The sequence below is a fragment of the Triticum urartu genome, chromosome 2A (assembly GCF_056163025.1).
Source record: "Triticum urartu cultivar PI428250 chromosome 2A, HENAU_Tu73, whole genome shotgun sequence".
NCBI lineage: Eukaryota > Viridiplantae > Streptophyta > Magnoliopsida > Poales > Poaceae > Triticum > Triticum urartu.
The window spans coordinates 1,651,047-1,676,847 of NC_141874.1; the positions used below are offsets into that span (position 1 = coordinate 1,651,047).

Genomic DNA, 25,801 nt, shown 5'->3' on the forward strand with positions numbered 1-25,801 from the left:
CTGTTTTACTGTGACGAAAATCTGAAGAGAGAATCCTCGGCTACGCAGTTGCTATTTAGATGCACATATATTGATGATGACGTGATTTCTCTGCTATATATAGTGAACCATGTATGGTTGTTGTCCGATAAAACTGAAATCTCAAATCAGTTTTATTGTGTGATAGTAGAAATCGCCACCAAGAATGTATAATAAGTTCTAAAGGATTATAAGTTGTACCTCTCAAGATATTAGCATATGTCTACCTCATTTAGTTTACGTCAAGTGTGGTGTCTCCGACGACCGACCGACGCATTTGCTATCTAAATAATGCACCTACATTGATGATGATGTGATTTTTGTGCTATCGTGTGAACCATGCGTACACTGTGGTTGCTGTCTGATATTTACTTCTGTTGTGTGGTAGTAGAAATTCCCACCGAGTACTGGAGTATCCCGCTCCATTCCAAGTAAGATATTTGCATATGTGTACCTCATTTACTCGAGCAGACGACCCACGACTCTAGTATAAAGTCTGCTTGGGTATATGAGGCCAGCAGCAAGCTCCACTCGCCACTCCCCATTCCCCACCTCTAGGGCAGCGCCTTGCCACACAAAATAATGTCGACCACCCACCTTATTGTGCTCCTCGGCTTCCTCCTGCTGGCCGGCACATCGAGCTCGCAGCCAACCTCCGGCGACCTGGCCACCCTCCTAGCTATGAAGAAACAATGGGGAAATCCCATGCAGCTTGCGTCGTGGGACCCTGTCTCCAACGCCGACCACTGCAACTGGACCGGCGTGGTCTGCGGCGGCGGGGAGGACAGACGCGCGGTGACGGGGGTATCCTTGTCGAAGCTAAACATTACCGGCCAGGTGCCAGAGTCGGTGTGCGACCTACCTAGCCTCACCCGCTTCGACCTCTCCTACAACAATCTTACCGGCAGCTTCCCCGGCGTCCCGCTCTACGCCTGCTCCCACCTCCGTTTCCTCGACCTCTCCAACAACAGCTTCCACGGGGTCCTTCCGGATGATATCAGCCGCTTGTCACCGGCAATGGAGCACCTCAACCTGTCGAGCAATCACTTTTGGGGCACGGTGCCGGCTGCCGTGGGTGGGCTGCAAGCGCTGAGGTCTCTGCGTCTTGACACTAACCAGTTCACCGGGTACTACCCAACTGCCGAGATTAGCATGCTTGCCGGGATCGAGCAGCTGACGCTTGCCTTGAACCCATTTGCGCCAGCGCCGGCGCCCCCCGAGTTTGCCAAGCTGACCAACTTGAGCTACCTCTGGATGTCCAACATGAACATGACCGGCAGCATCCCAAAGGCCTACTCCAGCCTGGAGAATCTCATGTTGTTCGCTATGTATGGTAACAAGCTTACCGGTGAGATCCCGGCATGGGTCTGGCAACACCGAAAGCTCCAGCTCTTGTACCTATACAACAATACACTCACCGGGAAACTGCCACGCAAAATCACGTCGGTGAATTTGATAGAGCTTGATGTGTCATCGAACAACCTCACCGGAGAAATACCGGACGACTTTGGTAGCCTCAAGAACCTGAGCATATTGTTCATGTACTCCAACCAGCTCACCGGCACAATTCCAGCGAGCATAGCGAGGCTCCCCAATCTCAGGGACATCAGGCTATTTGAAAACAATCTCTCCGGCGAGATCCCGCGGGAGCTCGGGAAGCACTCGCCCCTAGGCAACCTCGATGTCTGCAACAACAACCTCTCTGGCCCGCTTCCGGATTCACTTTGCGCCAATGGAAAGCTCTACGAGATCGTCATCTTCAAGAACCACTTCTCTGGCATGCTCCCGGAGAACCTTGGCGACTGTGTCCTGCTGAAGAACATCATCCTCTCTTACAACCGCTTCTCGGGCGAGTTCCCCGCAAAGATATGGTCATTACCCAGGTTGACCACTGTGACGATAGATTACAATGGTTTCACAGGGACTTTACCAGCTAAGTTATCCGAAAACATCTCACTGATTGGGATTGAGAACAACAAGTTCTCTGGGACCTTTCCAACATCAGCAACCGGGCTGTCTGTGTTCAAGGCAGAGAATAACATGATCTCCGGCGAGCTACCGGCGGAGATGAGCAAGTTTCCCAACCTTACAGAGTTGGCGATGTCCGGCAACCAACTAACTGGTTCGTACCAACATCAATCATTTTGTTGCAGAAGCTTGAGTATCTCAACCTGAGCAACAACAGCCTGTCTGGCGCAATCCCATTTGACAACCTCGCGTTGCTTCCATCTCTGTGGTCAATTGATTTGTCCAGGAATGAATTCACTGGTGGCATACCAATACCACCAATCAATGTGTTGAAGAAACTTGAGTATCTCAACCTGAGCAACAACAGGCTGTCCGGCGCAATCCCATTTGACAGCCTCGTGTTGCTTCCATCAATGAAGCACCTTGATTTGTCCAACAATGAATTCACCGGTGGCTTATCTTAGGGATAAGTAGCTTTTTCTATAGAGAGAAAAAGGGAATAGGTACCATGTGAAGGAACGATATAATTTCAAGTTCACAAGTGTACAAACAGATTTGGCGGTGGTCGTGTCTCTATCAAGTACGATGGGAAATTAACCTGGTTAGCAGGTCGTGTTTCTACCAAGTATCTTCTAATAAAGTGTAGTATACTCCCTCCGTCCGGGTTTATTAGGCTAGTCATAGTGGGAGTAACTTAGAAAGTAACATAGCGCACTCCAAGAAATTTTTGCTTATGTGGCATGTAGTTAATGAGAAGTGGTAACATAATATGTTACTGTAACATAGCGCTTTCCAAGACAAGATAAGTCTACAAGCTAATTAATGAAGTCCTCTATGACACTACTACTATGTTATTTTGCACTATGAAGGTAGTAACTTAGACTAGTGTCATATGCATGACACTAGTATAAGTTACTCCCCACTATGACCAACCTTAGGCTAAAGACAACTTCTTTTAAACCAAGACACATAGTAATTTGCTCACATTAATTCTTTCATTTCACTCCCAATGCACTCTCTCACATGCATGCAGCCAATGAAAAAGCATGCATGAAGTGTATTAATTTCGCAGCCATGACACCAACAACAATGGCTTTCAATGCAACCAATGAAATGGTTGTATGCATGCACTTTTCCAAAGCGATGCCTTATAAAAAGGGACATATTTGTGATGCTAAGAGGTCTAATAAACCCAGACGGAGGGAGTATAAAGCAAAGAAGGAAATGTAGAACCGTACGTGAGCTGTTAATTGCAGCTGAAGATCTTGTGTTTGTAAAACATGTCACCTTGCTTGGTGAGGTCCAAGCGCCCCAGAGTGTATTAGATGATCAGGCAATCTAATTCTATTTCTCGGGCAACGTATTACATGATCAGGTTGTTTGTGCTAGGTTTCCTTTTTCATGTCTCCTTTTGTTGACATTTTCACAACTGATGTGCCTGCTTTGAGATGTGATTTGTACACGCTGGTTGAGGGAGTCCTGGATTAGGGGGTGTCCGGATGGCCGGACTATACCTTCAGCCGGACTTCTGAACTATGAAGATACAAGATTGAAGACTTCGTCCCGTGTCCGGATGAGACTTTCCTTGGCGTGGAAGGCAAGCTTGGCGATGCGGATATTTAGATCGCCTACCATTGTAACCGACTTTGTGTAACCCTAACCCTATTCGGTGTCTATATAAACCGGAGAGTTTTAGTCCGTAGGACAACATACAACAATCATACCATAGGCTAGCTTTTAGGGTTTAGCCTCCTTGATCTCGTGGTAGATCTACTCTTGTACTACCCATATCATCAATATTAATCGAGCAGGACGTAGGGTTTTACCTCCATCAAGAGGGCCCGAACCTGGGTAAAACATTGTGTCCCTTGTTTCCTGGTACCATCCGCCTAGACGCACAGTTCGGGACCCCCTACCCGAGATCCGCCGGTTTTGACACCGACATTGGTGCTTTCATTGAGAGTTTCTCTGTGTCGTCGCTTTTAGGCCCGATGGCTCCTCCGATCATCAATAACGATGCAGTCCAGGGTGAGACTTTTCTCCCCGGACAGATCTTCGTCTTCGGCGGTTTCGCACTGCGGGCCAATTCGCTTGGCCATCTGGAGCAGATCGAAAGCTACGCCCCTGGCCATCAGGTCAGATTTGGAAGCTTGAACTACACGGCTGATATCCGCGGAGATTTGATCTTCGACGGATTCGAGCCACAGCCGGGCGCGCCGCACTGTCACGATGGGCATGATCTAGCTCTGCCGCCGAACAGTGCCCTGGGGGCCGCACCCGCATCAGCTCCGACCCCTAGTTCGGAGCCAGCTGCACCGATCGAGGATGGGTGGTTAGACACCGCCTCGGGGGCTGCAATCTCTACGGCGATTGAGCCGAACACCAGCTTTGTCCTCCGCGAAGCCTGCGACTCCCAAGCGCCGGACCCCACCCCGGACTCCGAGCCCTCCGCGCCCCTGCCGATCGAATCCGATTGGGCGCCGATCATGGAGTTCACCGCCGCGGACATCTTTCAGCACTCGCCCTTTGGCGATATTTTGAAGTCACTAAAGTCTCTTTCTTTATCAGGAGAGCCCTGGCCGGACTACGGTCAGCGAGGTTGGGATACGGATGATGAAGAAATTCAAAGCCCACCCACCACCCACTTTATAGCCACTGTCGATGACTTAACCGACATACTCGACTTCGACTCCAAAGACATCGACGGTATGGACGCCGATGCAGGAGATGATCAAGAACCAGCGCCTATAGGGCACTGGAAAGCTACCTCGTCGTATGACATATACATGGTAGACACCCCAAAGGAAGGCGATGGCGATGGAACAGCGGAGGATGACCCCTCCAAGAAACAGCCCAAGCGCCGGCGTCAGCGGCGCCGCTCTAAATCCCGCCAAAGCAAAAACGGTGATTCCGGCATAGGAGATAATAATACTCTGGATAGCGCCGAAGAACATCCCCTCCAGCAAGATTCAGCACAGGAGGACGGAGAAGCCAGCCCTCATGAGAGAGCGGCAGACAGAGAGGTCGAGGATGATAATTATATGCCTCCCTCCGAAGACGAGGCAAGCCTCGACGACGACGAATTCGTCGTGCCAGAGGATTCCGTCGAACAAAAGCGTTTCAAATGCAGGCTTATGGCCACGGCGAGCAGCCTCAAGAAAAAGCAGCAACAGCTTAGAGTTGATCAAGATTTGCTAGCCGACAGATGGACTGAAGTCCTTGCGGCCGAAGAGTATGAACTCGAACGCCCCTCCAAGAGCTACCCAAAGCGCAGGCTGCTACCCCGATTAGAGGAGGGAGCACCTAAACCAACATCACCAGCGCATGACATGGCCGACCGGCCACCTCGTGGCCGTGACAGAGAGGCCTCTCGGCCCTCCACTCAAGCCGCGCCTCGGCGCCGCTCAAAACATTCTAAGGCACGGGAAAATGTGCCAGACCTGCGAGACATACTGGAGGACAAGGCAAGGCAAACAAGATCGATCTACGGATCGCGCGGGCGCCCCACGGCACGTGACGATGATCGTCACTCCGGATACAATAAATCCGGCCGGGCCGAACTCAATAGACAAAGCTCGTTTGAGCTACGTCGTGATATAGCCCAATACAGAGGCACTGCACACCCACTATGCTTCACAGATGAAGTAATGGATCATAAAATCCCTGAGGGTTTCAAACCCGTGAACATCGAATCATATGATGGCACAACAGACCCTGCGGTATGGATCGAGGACTATCTCCTTCATATCCACATGGCCCGCCGCGATGATCTACACGCCATCAAATACCTCCCACTCAAACTTAAGGGACCTGCCCGGCATTGGCTTAACAGCTTGCCGGCAGAATCAATCGGTTCTTGGGAGGACCTGGAAGCCGCATTCCTCGACAATTTTCAGGGTACCTATGTGCGACCACCAGACGCCGATGACCTAAGCCACATCATTCAGCAGTCAGAAGAATCGGCCAGGCAATTCTGGACACGGTTCCTAACAAAGAAAAACCAAATAGTCAACTGTCCGGACGCAGAGGCCCTAGCAGCCTTCAAGCATAATATCCGCGACGAGTGGCTTGCCCGGCACCTTGGACAGGAAAAGCCGGAATCCATGGCAGCCCTCACGACACTCATGACCCGCTTTTGCGCGGGAGAGGACAGCTGGCTAGCTCGTAGCAACAACCTAACCAAGAACCTTGGTAATTTGGACACCAAGGACAAAAGTGGCAGGTCACGTCGGAACAAGCAAAAGCGCCGCGTAAACAGCGACAGCAACGAGGATACGGCAGTCAATGCCGGATTCACAGGCTACAAATCCGGTCAGCGGAAAAAGCCATTCAAAAGAAATACTCAGGGCCCGTCCAGTTTGGACCGAATACTCGACTGCTTGTGCCAGATACATGGCACCCCCGAAAAGCCAGCCAATCACACCAACAGGGATTGTTGGGTGTTCAAGTAGGCAGGCAAGTTAAATGCCGAAAACAGAGACAAGGGGCTGCGTAGCGACGACGAGGAGGAGCCCAGGCCGCCGAACAACAGTGGACAGAAGGGTTTTCCCCCACAAGTGCGGACGGTGAACATGATATATGCAACCCACATCCCCAAGAGGGAGTGGAAGTGTGCGTTACGGGACGTATACGCGATGGAGTCAGTCGCCCCAAAGTTCAACCCATGGTCCTCCTGCCCGATCACTTTTGATCGAAGGGACCACCCCACTAGCATCCGTCATGGCGGGTTCGCTGCATTGGTTCTAGACCCAATTATTGACGGATTTCATCTCACAAGAATCCTTATGGACGGCGGCAGCAGCCTGAACCTGCTTTACCAGGATACAGTGCGGAAAATGGGCATAGATCCCTCAAGGATTAAGCCCACCAAAACGACCTTTAAAGGCGTCATACCAGGTGTAGAGGCCAACTGTACAGGCTCAGTCACACTTGAAGTGGTCTTCGGATCTCCGGATAATTTCCGAAGCGAGGAGTTAATCTTCGACATAGTCCCGTTCCGCAGTGGCTATCACGCACTGCTCGGGCGAACCGCATTTGCAAAGTTCAATGCGGTACCGCACTAGGCATACCTCAAACTCAAGATGCCAGGCCCTCGAGGAGTAATCACGGTTAATGGAAACACCGAACGCTCCCTCCGAATGGAGGAGCACACGGCGGCCCTCACAGCGGAAGTACAAAGCAGCCTCTCTAGGCAGTTCTCCAGTCCGGCCGTTAAAAGGCCGGACACTGTCAAGTGCGCCCGAAGTAACCTACAACAAGACCGCCTGGCACGTTCTGAGCAGGCATAGCAATGCGGCCCCAACCCCAACCCTCGCAAAATAGCGAAACCAGTGCCTCGCGTACATAACTACGCTCTCGAAATACCATGGGCACAGGGGGAGGGGCACCATCACGGCACGCCCAAAACACGGCTTAAACCGTACTAGGGGCTGCCGAATTCTTTCTTTATCTTCTCTTACTTTCAGGACTCCATACTTCGGACGACCTGTTCGGTATTTCAACTGCCGCACAAACGATGCAAGAACCAGGGACGCAGACAAGCTATGCCGCATTATGGAACTCCCAGGTGGTCTCTATCACGAGCAGTATACCTATTTTGCATATAATTCCGCGGCCTGCCCCTGGACCGGACATGTTAAATAGTCCAACCTTTTGCTTATCGCGCTATTTGTATCGTTCTGCTTCGATCACAGCATTTTTAATAAACAATGCATAGCTTTTATCTATTTTTGCATTACCTTTTTTTATGAATATATGTTCATTAATGACATGTTGCACCCATACACTATGGTACGGCAAATACGTCAGGGGCTTCAGTACCCCTCAATATGGTGTGAGAAGTCCGAACACTTTAACAAGTGCGGCACCCCGAACTTATAGCATTATATGCATCGGCTTCGAATCATGTCTTGGGTCAATAGTTGGGTTTGCCCAGCTCCTATGTTTTGGTGCCTTACGTTCCGCTATATCGGCTAAGGTAGCACTAGGAGAACTACTGCGATTGTGTCTCAGTTGAGCTGGGCTGAGCACCTCAGTAGAGAAAGCTAAAACTGTCTGTCATGATGAAGCGAGAGACCGGTCGCTGTTCGAGAGGTTTTTCGAGTCCCTAAAGACTTATGCCGCTTCGAGCGAGGAGCCGGCTTTGTCCGGCCAAAGGCGTGGATAGCGCCCCGAACTCGGTCTTCCGAATACTAGGGGCTTCGCCGAAATTTAAAATTATAGAGTTCTATGGCTAAGTGAGAGTGTTCAAGCATTATAGTCCGATTGCCTTGTTCGTTGTGCTGAGCGCCTCCCTCGAATGACCCAAACATGGGAAAAAGAGCGCTCAGATTTATCCCGAACACCCCAGCACTAGTGGCATGGGGGCAGAAGCCGACGACTGGCCATCTCTCAATTTTTGATAAACGGCCGCACAGAAAGTAATATTTTAAATTCAACAAGCATTGCTTAGCGCATATGAACAAGTTTTCAGCGCACAGGACAATACGAGCGAGTTTACTCAAAAATTACATCCCTGGTACATTCATCCGCCATAAGGCGGGCACCCTGCAGAACGTCCTTGTAATAGTTCTCGGGCTTGCGATGCTCCTTCTCCGGTGATGGCCCGTCCCTCACAAGCTTCTCACCGTCCAGCTTGCCCCAGTGCACCTTAGCGCGGGCAAGGGCCCTCCGGGCACCTTCGATGCAGACGGAGCGCTTGATGACCTCGAGCCTTGGGCAGGACTCCACCAGCCGCCGCACTAGTCCGAAGTAGCTCCCAGGCGGGGCCTCTCCAGGCCACAGCCGAACTATGAGGCCCTTCATGGCCTGTTCGGCCGCCTTGTGGAGCTCGACCAGCTGCTTCAGCTGGTCGCTTAAGGGCACAGGGTGTCCGGCCTCAGCATACTGAGACCAGAACACCTTCTCCGTCGAGCTGCCCTCCTCGGCTCGGTAGAACGCGGCGGCATCGGATACGCTACGGGGAAGATCTGTGAATGCTCTTGGAGAGCTCCGAATTCGGGTAAGTAACAGGTAGCTTACTTTTGTATGTTTGCTTTGCATAAAGAATGCCTTACCCGCCGCTATCTTTTTCACCGCATCCAACTCCTGGAGGGCCTTCTGGGCTTCTGCCTTGGCAGACTTGGCAGTCTCGATGGCCGCCGCGAGCTCGGACGCTTGCGTCTTCGAGTCAAGCTCCAAACTCTCATGTTTTTTCATGAGAGCCTGAAGCTCTTGCCGCGCCTCGCCAACCTGCGCCTCAAATTTCTCCCGCTCGGTGCGCTCCGTGGCCGCTCTCTTCTCGGCCTCGGACAGCGCCTGCTTGAGGGTCGCCACCTCAGTTGAGGCCCCTACAATAAGCAGCATAATCCTGTCATTTTTTCGCAATTGCATCTTTTTTATATATTTTTTTCTATAAGGTATCTCTTTCCTTCTTTCTCCTCGAGCCGCCGCTTGGCAAGGCCGAGCTCTTGCTCGGACCGCTCGAGGCCCTGCTTCAGTGTGCCCACCTCCGCAGTCAGTGCGGCGGTCGCAAGCAGCGAAGCCTACATACGCATATTGACTCATTTTTTGTTAGACTCCTGCGAAATTTATTAGATCCTCTATTCGGCTTTTCTTTCCGAACACCAAACAGAGCATCAGGGGCTACTGTCTATGCGGTAATATTTTTACATATTTTTCACTTACCTCAAAGCCTGTTAGAAGGCTGGCACAAGCTTCAGTCAGTCCGCTTTTGGCGGACTAAACCTTCTGGATCACCGCACTCATAATAGTGCGGTGTTCCCCGTCGATGGAGCCGCCCTTAAGCACCTCCAGCAGATTGTCCGGCGCCTCCGGTTGGACGGGGGCCGCCGGCTCAGTAGGCTTGCTCCTCTTAGAAGGAGGTCGCCTGCCGTAGTCCGGAATTGTTGAGGATTCCGGCGCGGTGTCCGGCTCAAAGCCGGACTTGGAGCCCTGGGGGGTCTTATCCCCTTTACTCCTAGAGTCCGGGAGGTCGCCTTGCGCCTCCTCCAGGACCACCTCCTCCCGACTGGGAACCTGTTGGGACAACACTTCAGCGTCGTCCGTAGGGCGGGGGGAGGTAGCCGTCGTAAGTGAATTCACGTCCGACGAAGCCAGGGAGCCACTCGACGACTCGTCGAGCCCGGCCTTGGGCGGACTGCATAATTATATTCGACATAAGGAAAAGCTGTGCAATAGAGGGATGCTATGAATCACTTTGGTACCCGGATACTTACGACTTCGCCAGGGGCTTGGCCCTGAGCGGCCACTCCTCTTCGCCGTCGTCGGCGTTGGTGGAGTAGTCCGGAGGTGGGGTCCTTCCCTTCTTGGATCCCTCGGCCTCCCCAGTTGGGGCGGCCTTCCTTTTCTTTCCTCCCCCCCCCCCCCCCGCTGGAGGGGGAGAGGCCTCTTTTTCCTCCTCCTCATCTTCGTGGGAGGAGTGCGCCTCGGAGTCATCGGACAATGAGTCCGACTCCGCTGGGCGTCGGGAACTCTTCCGAGTTCCCGTGGCCTTCTTCTCCGGCACCTCATACGGCGCCGGGACCAGCAGCCTCGCTAGGCGAGCATCCGCTGGGTCTTCGGGTAAGGGCGCCGGACAGTTGACCTGTCCGGCCGTCTTCTGCCAGTCCTGTCAAAGGCAAGGGGCTCAGATCCCGCATAGAATCAAACTGTGAAAGACACATATCCTGTAAAAGGTAAAGACAGCTTACCGCACTAGCTTGACGCTGCGTGCTGAATCCGCGGTCTTCGGTGGCGGATGTGGGAGCCACGGCACCCTTGAACAGCACCTTCCAGGCATCTTCGTACGTTGTGTCGAAGAGCCTGCTCAGAGTTTGGTGCTGGGCCGGATTGAACTCCCACAAGCTGAACTCCCGTCGTTGGCACGGAAGGATCCGGCGGATGAGCATAACCTGGATTACGTTGACAAGTTTGAGCTTCTTGTTCACCAGGCTTTGGACGCATGTTTGGAGTCCGGTCAGCTCTCCTTTTTCACCCCACAGCAGGCCCGTCTCCTTCCAGGAGGTAAGCCGCGTAGGGGGTCCGGATCGAAACTCGGGGGCTGCGACCCATTTAGGGTCACGCGGCTCGGTGATGTAGAACCACCCCGATTGCCACCCCTTTAGGGTCTCCACGAAGGAGCCCTCGAGCCACAAGACGTTGGGCATCTTGCCCACCATGGCGCTTCCGCACTCCGCCTGGTTGCCGCGCACCACCTTTGGCTTGACGTTAAAGGTCTTGAGCCATAGGCCGAAGTGGGGTTGGATGCAGAGGAAAGCCTCGCACACGACGATAAACGCCGAGACGTTGAGGACGAAATTTGGGGCCAGATCGTGGAAATCTAGGCCATAATAGAACATGAGCCCCGGACGAATGGGTGGAGAGGAAAGCCCAGTCCGCGGAGGAAATGGGGGAGGAACACCACCCTCTCATGGGGCTCGGGGGCGGGGATGAGCTGCCCCACTTCGGGGAGCCGGTGCGCGATGTCGTCAGACAAGTATCCGGCCTTCCTCAGTTTTTTGACGTGTCCCTCCGTGACGGAGGAGACCATCCACTTGCCTCCCGCTCCGGACATGGCTGGAGAAGGTCGAGGTGGGAAGTGCGGACTTGGGCGCTGGAGCTCGAGTGCGCGGAAGATGGATAGGCAAAGGAGGAAGAAGGCGTAGGTAGAAAGGTGGATCCTTATCCCCTTATATGGGCGAATGCGACTATGCGTCCCCACCAGCCTGATAAAACTCGCTTATCTCCCAAGCGCCGTGATAAATGGCGCGGTCGGGTTACCCACATCCGTATTGATGAGAATCCCGTAAATGAGGGGACACGATCTCTGCTTTGACAAGACGTGCCAAGGAAACCGCCTCGCAAAATGCGCTGAGGTGGGGAAGCAAAAACGATTCGAATAAAAGGCTTGGCCGTGGTGTGATGTCACACTACGGAATACGTCAGCAGATTAGATTTGTGCAAATATTATTCTCTCTATGGCAATATGTGGAAACTTATTTTGCAGAGCCGGACACTATCCTTAGTGTTTACAATCTTTTATGAAGTACATGGAGGAGGAACCCGCCTTGCAATGCCGAAGACAATCTGCGCGCCGGACTCGTCGTCATTGAAGCCTGGATCAGGGGCTACTGAGGGAGTCCTGGATTAGGGGGTGTCCGGATGGCCGGACTATACCTTCAGCCGGACTCCTGGACTATGAAGATACAAGATTGAAGACTTCGTCCCGTGTCCGGATGAGACTTTCTTTGGCGTGGAAGGCAAGCTTGGCGATGCGGATATTTAGATCTCCTACCATTGTAACCGACTTTGTGTAACCCTAACCCTCTTCGGTGTCTATATAAACCGGAGAGTTTTAGTCCGTAGGACAACATACAACAATCGTACCATAGGCTAGCTTTTAGGGTTTAGCCTCCTTCATCTCGTGGTAGATCTACTCTTGTACTACCCATATCATCAATACTAATCGAGCAGGACGTAGGGTTTTACCTCCATCAAGAGGGCCCGAACCTGGGTAAAACATTGTGTCCCTTGTTTCCTGGTACCATCTGCCTAGACGCACAGTTCGGGACCCACTACCCGAGATCCGCCGGTTTTAACATCGACACTGGTGACCTAGCACAAATCTATATTAGCATATGTTTACTTAGCTTTCCAGATCTTTGCAAAGTGCTACCAAAGCACATCTCTTTGTATTGTACTCCGTCCGTTCCAAACTACTCGTCATGGTTTTAGTTCAAATTTGAACTAAAACCACGACGAGTAATTTGGAACCGAGGGAGTAACTTATAAGGGCCCGCTTGGATTGCCAGTTCAGGGCTGTGTATAATTTACATGCGTAACTGATTACACCCATGTTAAACGGGGAACGAGTAAAGTCCAGGCGTAAATGAAACGTATTGTGGAAGAGGTGTTTATTTTTTCCGGGTGCAAGGCACAAAATACCCCGATTTTTATCTCTACTACTATTAAACAATCAAACAAGAACTTTCTTACGCGCACCCTGCAATTAGTCCCACAATAAGCCCAAGCCAATCAGTACCACACGATTAGGCCAACAAGTCTCAATCTAACATCTCTACTACTATTAAACAATCAAACAAGAACTTTCTTACGCGCACCCCGCAATTAGTCCCACAATAAGCCCAAGCCAATTAGTACCACACGATTAGGCCAACAAGTCTCAATCTAACAGCCATCATTAATCCAATACCTCTACAGTGTGCACTTAGCATTTACCAATGACTGACCATACTTCACCAGGAGAGTAGTAGTCGAACAACCAGCCCCGCGCGTCCCCTACAATCACGGAATCAGATCGCAAACTAACAACCAGCCCAGCGTCCCCTACAATCACGGAAAATCAGATCGCAAGCTAACAACCAGCCCAGTGTCCCCTACAATCACGGAAAATCAGATCGCAAGCTAAGGGAACTTCACGCCCTTGACCTTGACCTCGCCGCCTGGCACATACGCCGCCCACCAATATCGTCTCCTGCCTGCACGGCGACCACGCCGCACTGCACCGTCTCGTCACCTCCATGCACGATCACCATCGCCGATTGTTGCCGCTCGCAGCGTGGCATCCATCCTGCGAGATCGCCAGTGCCCAGGAGAGAGCCTGCCCCGGCACCCGCACCGCCGGGCCCACCCTGCACTGGCACCCACGCCGCCGCGCACACGCCCGCCGGGGCAGGGCGCCAGCGCCTGTCGCGTCCCCTGAACCAGCCGGGCACACGCAGCTGTGATTCTTCCGAGGACTTCTTCAGGTTTGACTTCTTCCTTTGACTGTTGCAGCATTACTCATGATTAGATTTTTTATAATAGAGTTCTAAATAATAAACAGTCGCACAGCAAAATGCTATAAGCCGTTCATTTTACATACTGACTATATGAGGATAATGAAACTGGATTTGTGTTGCAAATTGCCTTTACTATATCAAGTAAATACAGGAAAGTGACTTTACTATATCAAGTTCCATCAACATGACCACCAACACAATCGTTCTACAAAGTAATATAGCATCTATCCAGCTCCAGGATGTTACAATGAATTGTATAAATCCGTATAAACCCACCTTTGCACACATGATGATTGAGAATGTGCATGATTATTTAAACTGAAAACATCTAGAGTACACGTGATCCATTCTAATTCTGAAAACTAAAGAAGTCACACTTCCTGCTTCCTGAGTACAAAATGGTGCATTTGAATGTCTGTTTGTTGGAACTACGCAACTTTGGCATATCTTTTTTTTTCATGTGCATATCCTAATAGGTGAGAGCATCAACAAAGATTTTCTTGATCTATCATGAACCGGTTTAGAATATATGTTTTCGCAGGACTAATGCTTGTGGTAAGCCATCTAAGAAATATTTAGAGTTGCCGACAAAGGTAATCTGGAAGTATGATTTAGTAAACAAATATGCCCGACCATCACATCAAGGAAATGTTCCATATACAACTACATGAATTTCTTACAACAATAAAAATATTGTGCAATGCAACGAAGATTCAAACCATACTCTTTGATTCAGACTTGTTGCTCCCATCCCCTTTGGGTACCAAAAAGTGTTCAAGTTTTGTACCTGATCTGGAATCCATACCCCTGGCTTGCTGAATGACTCGAGCAGGTCAGAACCACATAGCAGCATTACCTTGACACTTCCTGAGACAAAACGCAAGTCGTAAACAACTGATTTATATACAGTGTTATAGTACTGATACATTTGGAGATCCAACAATGTGAGAGAAGACACTACTGTGTTGCAACAACAAAAATCATTGTCATATACCTTGATCAGCTAAGCCGTCCTTGCACACAAGAATTCTTAACTCTTGAGAGAATGGTCAAGGTATGCTGATGACCTTTCTGCATTGCCTGTATCAAGAACACAAGAATGTGTCCATCAAATGAACACATCGTCCGAACTGAAAGTACCTTATGTGACAGCGAAAATCCAATGGTACGCATGTACTGATTGTTGGAAATATGCCCTAGAGGCAATAATAAATTGATTATTCTTATATTTCCTTGTTCATGATAATCGTTTATTATCCATGCTAGAATTGTATTGATAGGAAACTCAGATACATGTGTGGATACATAGACAACACCATGTCCCTAGTAAGCCTCTAGTTGACTAGCTCGTTGATCAATAGATGGTTACGGTTTCCTGACCATGGACATTGGATGTCGTTGATAACGGGATCACATCATTAGGAGAATGATGTGATGGACAAGACCCAATCCTAAGCATAGCACTAGATCGTGTAGTTCGTATGCTAAAGCTTTTCTAATGCCAAGTATCATTTCCTTAGACCATGAGATTGTGCAACTCCCGGATACCGTAGGAGTGCTTTGGGTGTGCCAAACGTCACAACGTAACTGGGTGGCTATAAAGGTACACTACGGGTATCTCCGAAAGTGTCTGTTGGGTTGGCACGAATCGAGACTGGGATTTGTCGCTCTGTGTGACGGAGAGGTATCTCTGGGCCCACTCGGTAGGACATCATCATAATGTGCACAATGTGACCAAGGAGTTGATCACGGGATGATGTGTTACGGAACGAGTAAAGAGACTTGCCGGTAACGAGATTGAACAAGGTATCGGGATACCGACGATCGAATCTCGGGCAAGTATCGTATTTTACCGATAGACAAAGGGAATTGTATACGGGATTGATTAAGTCCTTGACATCGTGGTTCATCCGATGAGATCATCGTGGAACATGTGGGAGCCAACATGGGTATCCAGATCCCGCTATTGGTTATTGACCGGAGAACGTCTCGGTCATGTCTGCCTGTCTCCCGAACCCGTAGGGTCTACACACTTAAGGTTCGATGACGCTAGGGTTATAAAGGAAGTTTGTATGTGGTTACCGAATGTTGTTCGGAGTCCCAGATGAGATCCCGGACGTCATGAGGAGTTCCGGAATGGTCCGGAGGTAAAGATTTATATATGGGAAGTCCTGTTTTGGTCACCGGACAAGTTTCGGGGTCACTGGTATTGTACCGGGACCACCGGAAGGGTCCCGGGGGTCCACCGGGTGGGGCCACCTGCCCCGGGGGGCCACATGGGCTGTAGGGGGTGTGCCTTGGCCTACATGGGCCAAGGGCACCAGCCCCTAGAGGCCCATGCGCCAAAGGGACAAGAGGAGGGGAGAGTCCTAAAGGGGGAAGGCACCTCCGAGGTGCCTTGGGGAGGATGGACTCCTCCCCCCTTTGGCCGCACCCTTCCTTGGAGGAAGGGGCAAGGCTGCGCCCTCCCCCTCTCCCTTGGCCCTATATATAGTGGGGGGAAGGGAGGGCAACCATACCTAAGCCCTGGCGCCTCCCTCTCCCTCCCATGACACATCTCCCTCCTCCCGCAGCGCTTGGCGAAGCCCTGTTGGAATCCCGCTACTTCCACCACCACGCCGTCGTGCTGCTGGATCTCCATCAACCTCTCCTCTCCCCTTGCTGGATCAAGAAGGAGGAGACGTCGCTGCTCCGTACGTGTGTTGAACGCGGAGGTGCCGTCCGTTCGGCGCTAGGATCATCGGTGATTTGGATCACGACGAGTACGACTCCATCAACCCCGTTCTCTTGAACGCTTCCGCGCGCGATCTACAAGGGTATGTAGATCCACTCCTCCCTCATTGCTAGATGACTCCATAGATAGATCTTGGTGACACATAGGAAAATTTTGAATTTATGCTACGTTCCCCAACAGTGGCATCATGAGCTAGGTCTATGCGTAGTTTCTATGCACGAGTAGAACACAAAGTAGTTGTGGGCGTTGATTTTGTTCAATATGCTTGCCGTTACTAGTCTTATCTTGATTCGGCGGCATCGTGGGATGAAGCGGCCCGGACCAACCTTACACGTACTCTTACGTGAGACTGGTTCCACCGACTGACATGCACTAGTTGCATAAGGTGGCTAGCGGGTGTCTGTCTCTCCCACTTTAGTCGGATCGGATTCGATGAAAAGGGTCCTTATGAAGGGTAAATAGCAATTGGCATATCATGTTGTGGTCTTTGCGTAGGTAAGAAACGTTCTTGCTAGAAACCCATAGCAGCCACGTAAAACATGCAAACAAAAATTAGAGGACGTCTAACTTGTTTTTGCAGGGTATGCTATGTGATGTGATATGGCCAAAAGGATGTGATGAATGATATATGTGATGTATGAGATTGATCATGTTCTTGTAATAGGAATCACGACTTGCATGTCGATGAGTATGACAACCGGCAGGAGCCATAGGAGTTGTCTTTATTTATTGTATGACCTGCGTGTCATTGAACAACGCCATGTAATTACTTTACTTTATTGCTAACCGGTAGCCATAGTAGTAGAAGTAATAAGTTGGCGAGACAACTTCATGGAGACACAATGATGGAGATCATGATGATGGAGATCATGGTGTCATGCCAGTGACAAGATGATCATGGAGCCCCGAAGATGGAGATCAAAAGGAGCAATATGATATTGGCCATATCATGTCAGTATTTGATTGCATGTGATGTTTATCATGTTTATGCATCTTGTTTGCTTAGAACAACGGTAGTAAATAAGATGATCCCTCATTAAAATTTCAAGAAGGTGTTCCCCCTAACTGTGCACCGTTGCGACAGTTCGTTGTTTCAAAGCACCACGTGATGATCGGGTGTTTGATTCCAACGTTCACATACAACGGGTGTAAGACAGATTTACACATGCAAACACTTAGGTTGACTTGACGAGCCTAGCATGTGTACAGACATGGCCTCAGAACACAGAAGACCGAAAGGTCGAGCATGAGTCGTATGGTAGATACGATCAACATGAAGATGTTCACCGATGTTGACTAGTCCGTCTCACGTGATGATCGGACACGGCCTAGTTGACTCAGATCATGTAATCACTTAGATGACTAGAGGGATGTCTATCTGAGTGGGAGTTCGTAAGATGAACTTGCTTATCCTGAACATAGTCAAAAGGTCTTCGCAAATTACGTCGTAGCTCGCGCTTTAGTTCTACTGTTTAGATATGTTCCTAGAGAAAATTTAGTTGAAAGTTGATAGTAGAAATTATGCGGACTAGGTCCGTAAACTGAGGATTGTCCTCATTGCTTCATAAAAGGCTTATGTCCGTAATGCACCGCTCAGTGTGCTGAACCTCGAACGTTGTCTGTGGATGTTGCGAACATCTGACATACACATTTTGATAACTACGTGATAGTTCAGTTAAACGGTTTAGAGTTGAGGCACCGAAGACGTTTTGGAACGTCGCGAAACATATGAGATGTTTCGAGGGCTGAAATTGGGATTTCAGGCTCGTGCCCACGTCAAGAGGTATAAGACCTCCGACGATTTTCTTAGCCTGCAAACTAAGGGAGAAAAGCTCAATTGTTGAATTTGTGCTCAGATTGTCTGAGCACAACAATCTCTTGAATCGAGTGGGAGTTGATCTTCCAGATGAAATAGTGATGGTTCTCCGAAGTCATTACCACCAAGCTGCTAGAGCTTCGTGATGAACTATGATATATCAGGGACATATATGATGATCCTTGAGATATTCGCGATATTTGACACCGCGAAAGTAGAAATCAAGAAGGAGCATCAATTGTTGATGGTTGGTGAAACCACTAGTTTCAAGAAGGGCAAGGGAACAAAGGGATACTTCCTGAAACGGCAATTCAGCTGCTGCTCTAGTGAAGAAACCCAAGGTTGAACCCAAACCCGAGACTAAGTGCTTCTGTAATAAGGGGAACAGCCACTGGAGCAGAATTACCCTAGATACTTGGTAGATGAGAAGGCTGGCAAGGTCGATAGAAGTATATTGGATATACATTGTGCTAATGTGTACTTTACTAGTACTCCTAGTAGCACCAGGGTATTAGATACCGGTTCAGTTGCTAAGTGTTAGTAACTCGAAATAAAAGCTACGGAATAAACGGAGACTAGCTAAAGGTGAGATGACGATATGTGTTGGAAGTGTTTCCAATGTTGATATGATCAAGCATCGCACGCTCCCTCTACCATCGAGATTGGTGTTTGCGTTGAGCATAGACATGATTGGATTATGTCTATCGCAATACGGTTATTCATTTAAGGAGAATAATGGTTACTCTGTTTATTTGAATAAATACCTTCAATGGTCTTGCACCTAAAATGAATGGTTCATTGAATCTCGATCATAGTGATACACGTGTTCATGCCAAAAGATATAAGATAGTAATGATAGTACCACCTACTTGTGGCACTGCCACTTAAGTCATATCGGTATAAAACGCATGAAGAAGCTCCATGTTGATGGATCTTTGGACTCACTCATTTTTGAAAGGATTGAGACATGCGAACCATGTTTCTTGGTAGATATGCATGAAGAAACTCTATACAGATGGATCGTTTGGACTCACTTGATTTTGAATCACTTGAGACATGCAAATCATACCACATGGGCAAGATGACTGAAAGCCTCGTTTTCAGTAAAATGGAACTAGAAAGCAACTTGTTGGAAGTAATACATTTTGATGTGTGCAGCCCAATGAGTGCTGAGGCGTGTAGTGGATATCGTTATGTTCTTACTTCACAGATGATTTGAGTAGATGTTGAGTATATTTACTTGATGAATCACGAGTCTGAATTATTGAAAGGTTCAAGTAATTTCAGGGTGAAGTTGAAAGATCGTCGTGACAAGAGGATAAAAGATCTATGATATGATCATAGAGATGAATATCTGAATTACGAGTTTGGCACAGAATTAAGACATTGTGGAAATTGTTTCACAACTAATACAGCCTGGAACACCACAGTGTGATGGTGTGTCCGAACATCATAACTGCACCCTATTGGATATGATGCATACCATGATGTCTCTTATCGAATTACCACGATAGTTTATGGGTTAGGCATTAAAGACAACCACATTCACTTTAAATAGGTCACCACGTAATTCCGATGAGATGACACCGTATGAACTATGGTTTAGGGAAACCTAAGCTGTCATTTCTTAAAAGTTTGGGGCTGCGACGCTTATGTGAAAAAGTTTCAGGCTGATAAGCTCGAACCCAAAGCGGATAAATGCATCTTCATAGGACAACCAAAATAGTTGGGTATACCTCCTGTCTCAGATCCGAAAGCAATAAGGGATTGTTTCTAGAATCGGGTCCTTTCTCGAGGAAAAGTTTCTCTCGAAAGAATTGAGTGGGAGGATGGTGAAGACTTGATGAGGTTATTGAACCGTCTCTTCAACTAGTGTGTGGCAGGGCACAGGAAGTTGTTCCTGTGGCACCTACACCAATTGAAGTGGAAGCTTATGATAGTGATCATGAAACTTCAGATCAAGTCACTACCAAACCTCGTGGGATGACAAGGATGCGTACTACTTCAGAGTGGTACGTAATCCTGTCTTGGAAGTCATGTTGCTAGACAACAATGAACCTACAAGCTATGGAGAAGCGATGGTGGGCCCGGATTCCGATAAATGGCTCGAGGCCATAAAATCCGAGAGAGGATCCATGTATGAAAACAAAGTGTAGACTTTGGCGGAACAGCTCGATGGTCGTAAGGCTGTTGAGTACAGATGGATTTTAAAAGGAAGACGGACAATGATGGTAAGTATCACCATTAAGAAAGCTCGACTTGTCGTTAAGATGTTTACCGACAAGTTCAAGGAGTTGACTACAGTGAGACTTTCTCACTCGTAGCGATGCTAAGAGTCTGTTGGAATTATATTAGCGATTACTGCGTTATTTATGAAATCTTGCAGATAGGATGTCAAAACATTGTTTCCTCGACGATTTTTCTTGAGGAAAGGTTGTATGTGATACAACCGGAAGGTTTTGTCAATCCTGAAAGGTGCTAATAAGTATGCAAAGCTCCAGCTATCCTTCTGAGGACTGGAGTAAGCATCTCGGAGTTGGAATGTATGCTTTGATGAGATGATCAAAGATTTTGGGTGTATACAAAGTTTATGAGAAACTTGTATTTCCGAAGACGTGAGTGGGAGCACTATAGAATTTCTGATGAGTATATGTTGTTGACATATTGTTGATCAGAAATGACGTAGAATTTCAGGAAAGCATATAGGGTTATTTGGAAAGTGTTTTTCAATGGAAAGCCTGGATTAAGCTACTTGAACATTGAGCATCAAGATCTATAAGGATAGATCAAAACGCTTAATAGTACTTTCAAATGAGCACACACCTTGACATGATCTTGAAGGTGTTCAAGATGGATCAGTCAAAGAAGGAGTTCTTGCCAGAGTTGTAAGGTATGAAGTTAAGAATTAAAGCTCGACCACGGCAGAATAGAGAGAAAGGACGAAGGTCGTCCCCTATGCTTAAGACATAGGCTCTACAGTATGCTATGCTGTGTACCGCACCTGAAGTGTGCCTTGCCATGAGTCAGTCAAGGGGTACAAGAGTGATCCAAGAATGGATCACAGGACAGCGGTCAAAGTTATCCTTAGTAACTAGTGGACTAAGGAATTTTCTCGATTATGGAGGTGGTAAAAGAGTTCGTCGTAAAGGGTTACGCCGATGCAAACTTTGACACTAATCCAGATTATTCTGAGTAGTAAACTGGATTCGTATAGTAGAATAGTTATTTGGAATAGCTCCAAATAGAACGTGGTAGCTGCATCTAGGAGATGACATAGAGATTTGTAAAGCACACACGGATCTGAAAGGTTCAGATCCGTTGACTATAACCTCTCTCACAAGCATAACATGATCAAACCCAGAACTCATCGAGTGTTAATCACATGGTAAATGTGAACTAGATTATTGACTCTAGTAAACTCTTTGGGTGTTAGTCACATGGGGATGTGACCTTGAGTGTTAATCACATATTGATGTGAACTAGATTATTGACTCTAGTGCAAGTGGGAGCCTGTTGGAAATATGCCCTAGAGGCAATAATAAATTGATTATTATTATATTTCCTTGTTCATGATAATCGTTTATTATCCATGCTAGAATTGTATTGATAGGAAACTCAGATACATGTGTGGATACATAGACAACACCATGTCCCTAGTAAGCCTCTAGTTGACTAGCTCGTTGATCAATAGATGGTTACGGTTTCCTGACCATGGACATTGGATGTCGTTGATAACGGGATCACATCATTAGGAGAATGATGTGATGGACAAGACCCAATCCTAAGCATAGCACTAGATCGTGTAGTTCGTATGCTAAAGCTTTTCTAATGCCAAGTATCATTTCCTTAGACCATGAGATTGTGCAACTCCCGGATACCGTAGGAGTGCTTTGGGTGTGCCAAATGTCACAACGTAACTGGGTGGCTATAAAGGTACACTACGGGTATCTCCGAAAGTGTCTGTTGGGTTGGCACGAATCGAGACTGGGATTTGTCGCTCTGTGTGACGGAGAGGTATCTCTGGGCCCACTCGGTAGGACATCATCATAATGTGCACAATGTGACCAAGGAGTTGATCACGGGATGATGTGTTACGGAACGAGTAAAGAGACTTTCCGGTAACGAGATTGAACAAGGTATCGGGATACCGACAATCGAATCTCGGGCAAGTATCGTATTTTACCGATAGACAAAGGGAATTGTATACGGGATTGATTAAGTCCTTGACATCGTGGTTCATCCGATGAGATCATCGTGGAACATGTGGGAGCCAACATGGGTATCCAGATCCCGCTATTGGTTATTGACCGGAGAACGTCTCGGTCATGTCTGCCTGTCTCCCGAACCCGTAGGGTCTACACACTTAAGGTTCGATGACGCTAGGGTTATGAAGGAAGTTTGTATGTGGTTACCGAATGTTGTTCGGAGTCCCGGATGAGATCCCGGACGTCACGAGGAGTTCCGGAATGGTCCGGAGGTAAAGATTTATATATGGGTAAGTCCTGTTTTGGTCACCGGACAAGTTTCGGGGTCACCGGTATTGTACCGGGACCACCGGAAGGGTCCCGGGGGTCCACCGGGTGGGGCCACCTTCCCCGGGGGGCCACATGGGCTGTAGGGGGTGCGCCTTGGCCTACATGGGCCAAGGGCACCAGCCCCTAGAGGCCCATGCGCCAAAGGGACAAGAGGAGGGGAGAGTCCTAAAGGGGGAAGGCACCTCCGAGGTGCCTTGGGGAGGATGGACTCCTCCCCCCTTTGGCCGCACCCTTCCTTGGAGGAAGGGGCAAGGCTGCGCCCTCCCCCTCTCCCTTGGCCCTATATATAGTGGGGGGAAGGGAGGGCAACCATACCTAAGCCCTGGCGCCTCCCTCTCCCTCCCATGACACATCTCCCTCCTCCCGCAGCGCTTGGCGAAGCCCTGTTGGAATCCCGCTACTTCCACCACCACGCCGTCGTGCTGCTGGATCTCCATCAACCTCTCCTCTCCCCTTGCTGGATCAAGAAGGAGGAGACGTCGCTGCTCCGTACGTGTGTTGAACGCGGAGGTGCCGTCCGTTCGGCGCTAGGATCATCGGTGATTTGGATCACGACGAGTACGACTCCATCAACCCCGTTCTCTTGAATGCTTCCGCGCGCGATCTACAAGGGTATGTAGATCCACTCCTCCCTCGTTGCTAGATGACTCCATAGATAGATCTTGGTGACACGTAGGAAAATTTTGAATTTATGCTACGTTCCCCAACATTGATAACATGAAAAATCAGGTTATTATGCATGGATCAACCATCACGAAAGACGAGCTTCAACATGCCAATTCGCAGAGGCGAATCCAGTGAGCAGACGGCAAGAGGTCATGAGCAGCCCCAAATTGCGAATTGGGTCATGAGAATGTGGTGTGAACACAAACCCATACACATGTCCAGTTCCGCATAGTACCTTCTTCTTGTTAGCATCGGTTCACCAGGGACATGTATCCATTAAGGCAGTAACATCCCAGCACCGACTACCCCCGCTGCTGCAACTCATCCTTCGCAACCTCTGTACGTATGAAATAAGAGATGGGGTAATATGTAATCTGTTTGTTCTGATTCTCAGCCTGTTCTAATATTAACACACCACTTCATAGTTGCTAAACAGATTTAACAGGTGATGCGGCTTACCAAACATGCCTGTGCATGTAGGTGGGAAGGTTGAAGCTCCCGGTGGCCACCAGCACAACACCACCCCGCCTTCCGCCGTCTCTGCGGTCATCCAGTTGAATAAGGGAACGTATGGTGGATTAGGATGACTCTGAATAACGCAAGTGAAGAAATCCAAGATCAGGTTCTTTTCTTTCTGCTTACAGATTTGGATCCGTGGACAGCTTCTCCGTGGGGACGGGAACTTCTCTCTTCCTGGGGTCGGCGTGCGCCACCCGCCTGAGAGGTCGGCAGCCGGCGTGTGCGGTAAGGGGCCGGCGTCGCTGGCGAGCATGCCAAGCTCGACCGCCTCCTCGAGCACTTCGACGGCCGAATTCGAAGGAGGCGTGAGGTGGAGCAGGGGCATGCACGTCCGTCGGCGTGGGTGACGAAGGGGACGGGCGGCCTTACAGGGAGCGCCGGCTGTGGAGGGAGGGATATGGCGACCTTGGAAGATTAGGGAAGGGAGGAGAAAAGACAGGGGCGGTGGAATGACTGACTTTTTTTAGTACAACTACAGTATATACTAGCAGTGTCCAGAGAAGGATTGTGAGTGACTGTGGCGTTGTCCAAACCAATTTTCTTTCATCTTCTAGAAAAATACTTTTCTTTTATAGGGGCATGTTCGATTTTGGGTGCCATTTTTTTAATCATCACGGCTTTTTATGATCATGATGATCAGTTGATGGTTTAAAAAGTTTTGTATAAATATCTATAAAAATTAAGTAAAACTGAATATATTTTATGTTTTGTAATCCTGTAGGTCATCTTGTGGTGTGTGGATGGTAAATTTTATGAAATACTCCCTCTTGTAAAGTAATATAAATTTTATGGAGTACTTCACCGGAGATATGTTGTCTGATACTCCTATACAGGTATTTTTCGTTCTGTATCATTATACTTATTATGTCCTATCACTATTTCAAAACTAACTAACTCTGATTACTACTTTATAGGATCATATGACATATTTCAGAACAAAACTATATGTCATTTTAGTGGACTAGGAATAAAATGATGATAATACAAGAAATCAAGACTTGAAAGATGACGGAAACAACACAGACCCCAAAGATTGTATGATTCTTGATAGACCCCCTCAAAACATTGAACATATCACCCGAAGTTGAGCTCATCTCACAATCATTTATCCTTTCACCGACTGTCACTCCAACAAACGATGACTTAATAGAGTAACTTTGTTCATCGGTATGATTGATGATGTCCCTTTACTAGAGTAAGACATATTTTTCATATTTTAAAGTATGAAGGAAATGAAGTTGAGGAGGAAGTTTTTGAAATATATTTTAAAGTGCGAAGGGAACCAAGCTCAAACCAATATCCCATCCATCGGATGAAGCACCATAGATCGTATCAACAAATGGACCTTCAAGAGATAATGTTGTTTAGTTGTGTGTTTTTTTAAATTATGTAACAAATTATAATAGAATTATGTGATCATCAATGTTATATGAAGACATGTTTCTGGGTCGTATGTTACACGCGCACTCATATCACTGAGCATAAGACAGATTTGAATGGGTCAGTAAAAAACTCCCTAGAAGAGAAAATATACTCAAATAGATGTTTTTATTGTAGATTATGATACGTGTGTTGCACGTGCATGTGTACTGGTAGGATCTAAACAACCAAACAAGGAGTTGTTTCCAGCCGCACCATTTAGTTTTACAGGTGCGTATCTTACGCTTGTAAATCGCTGCGAAACGGTAATCCAAGCGCGGCCTAAGTCTTGTTATTTCTGTGTAAGATTATAAGCTTGCTGGAGCATGACTGATCCCACTTCTAT

General features: G+C 48.4%; 1 long non-coding RNA gene and 1 pseudogene across 1 annotated transcript; one reads left to right on the plus strand and one right to left on the minus strand.

The window, feature by feature from the left end:
- Nucleotides 1-551: 551 nt before the first annotated feature.
- LOC125540588 (uncharacterized) lies at nucleotides 552-2,793 on the plus strand (annotated as a pseudogene).
- An 11,238-nt stretch (nucleotides 2,794-14,031) lies between these two features.
- On the minus strand, nucleotides 14,032-23,829 carry LOC147982662 (uncharacterized). The gene is made up of 3 exons (XR_015614886.1): nucleotides 23,753-23,829; nucleotides 14,761-14,846; nucleotides 14,032-14,633 (listed from the first exon to the last, which is right to left on the minus strand). It is a non-coding gene; the product is annotated as an uncharacterized LOC147982662 (long non-coding RNA).
- Nucleotides 23,830-25,801: the final 1,972 nt, after the last annotated feature.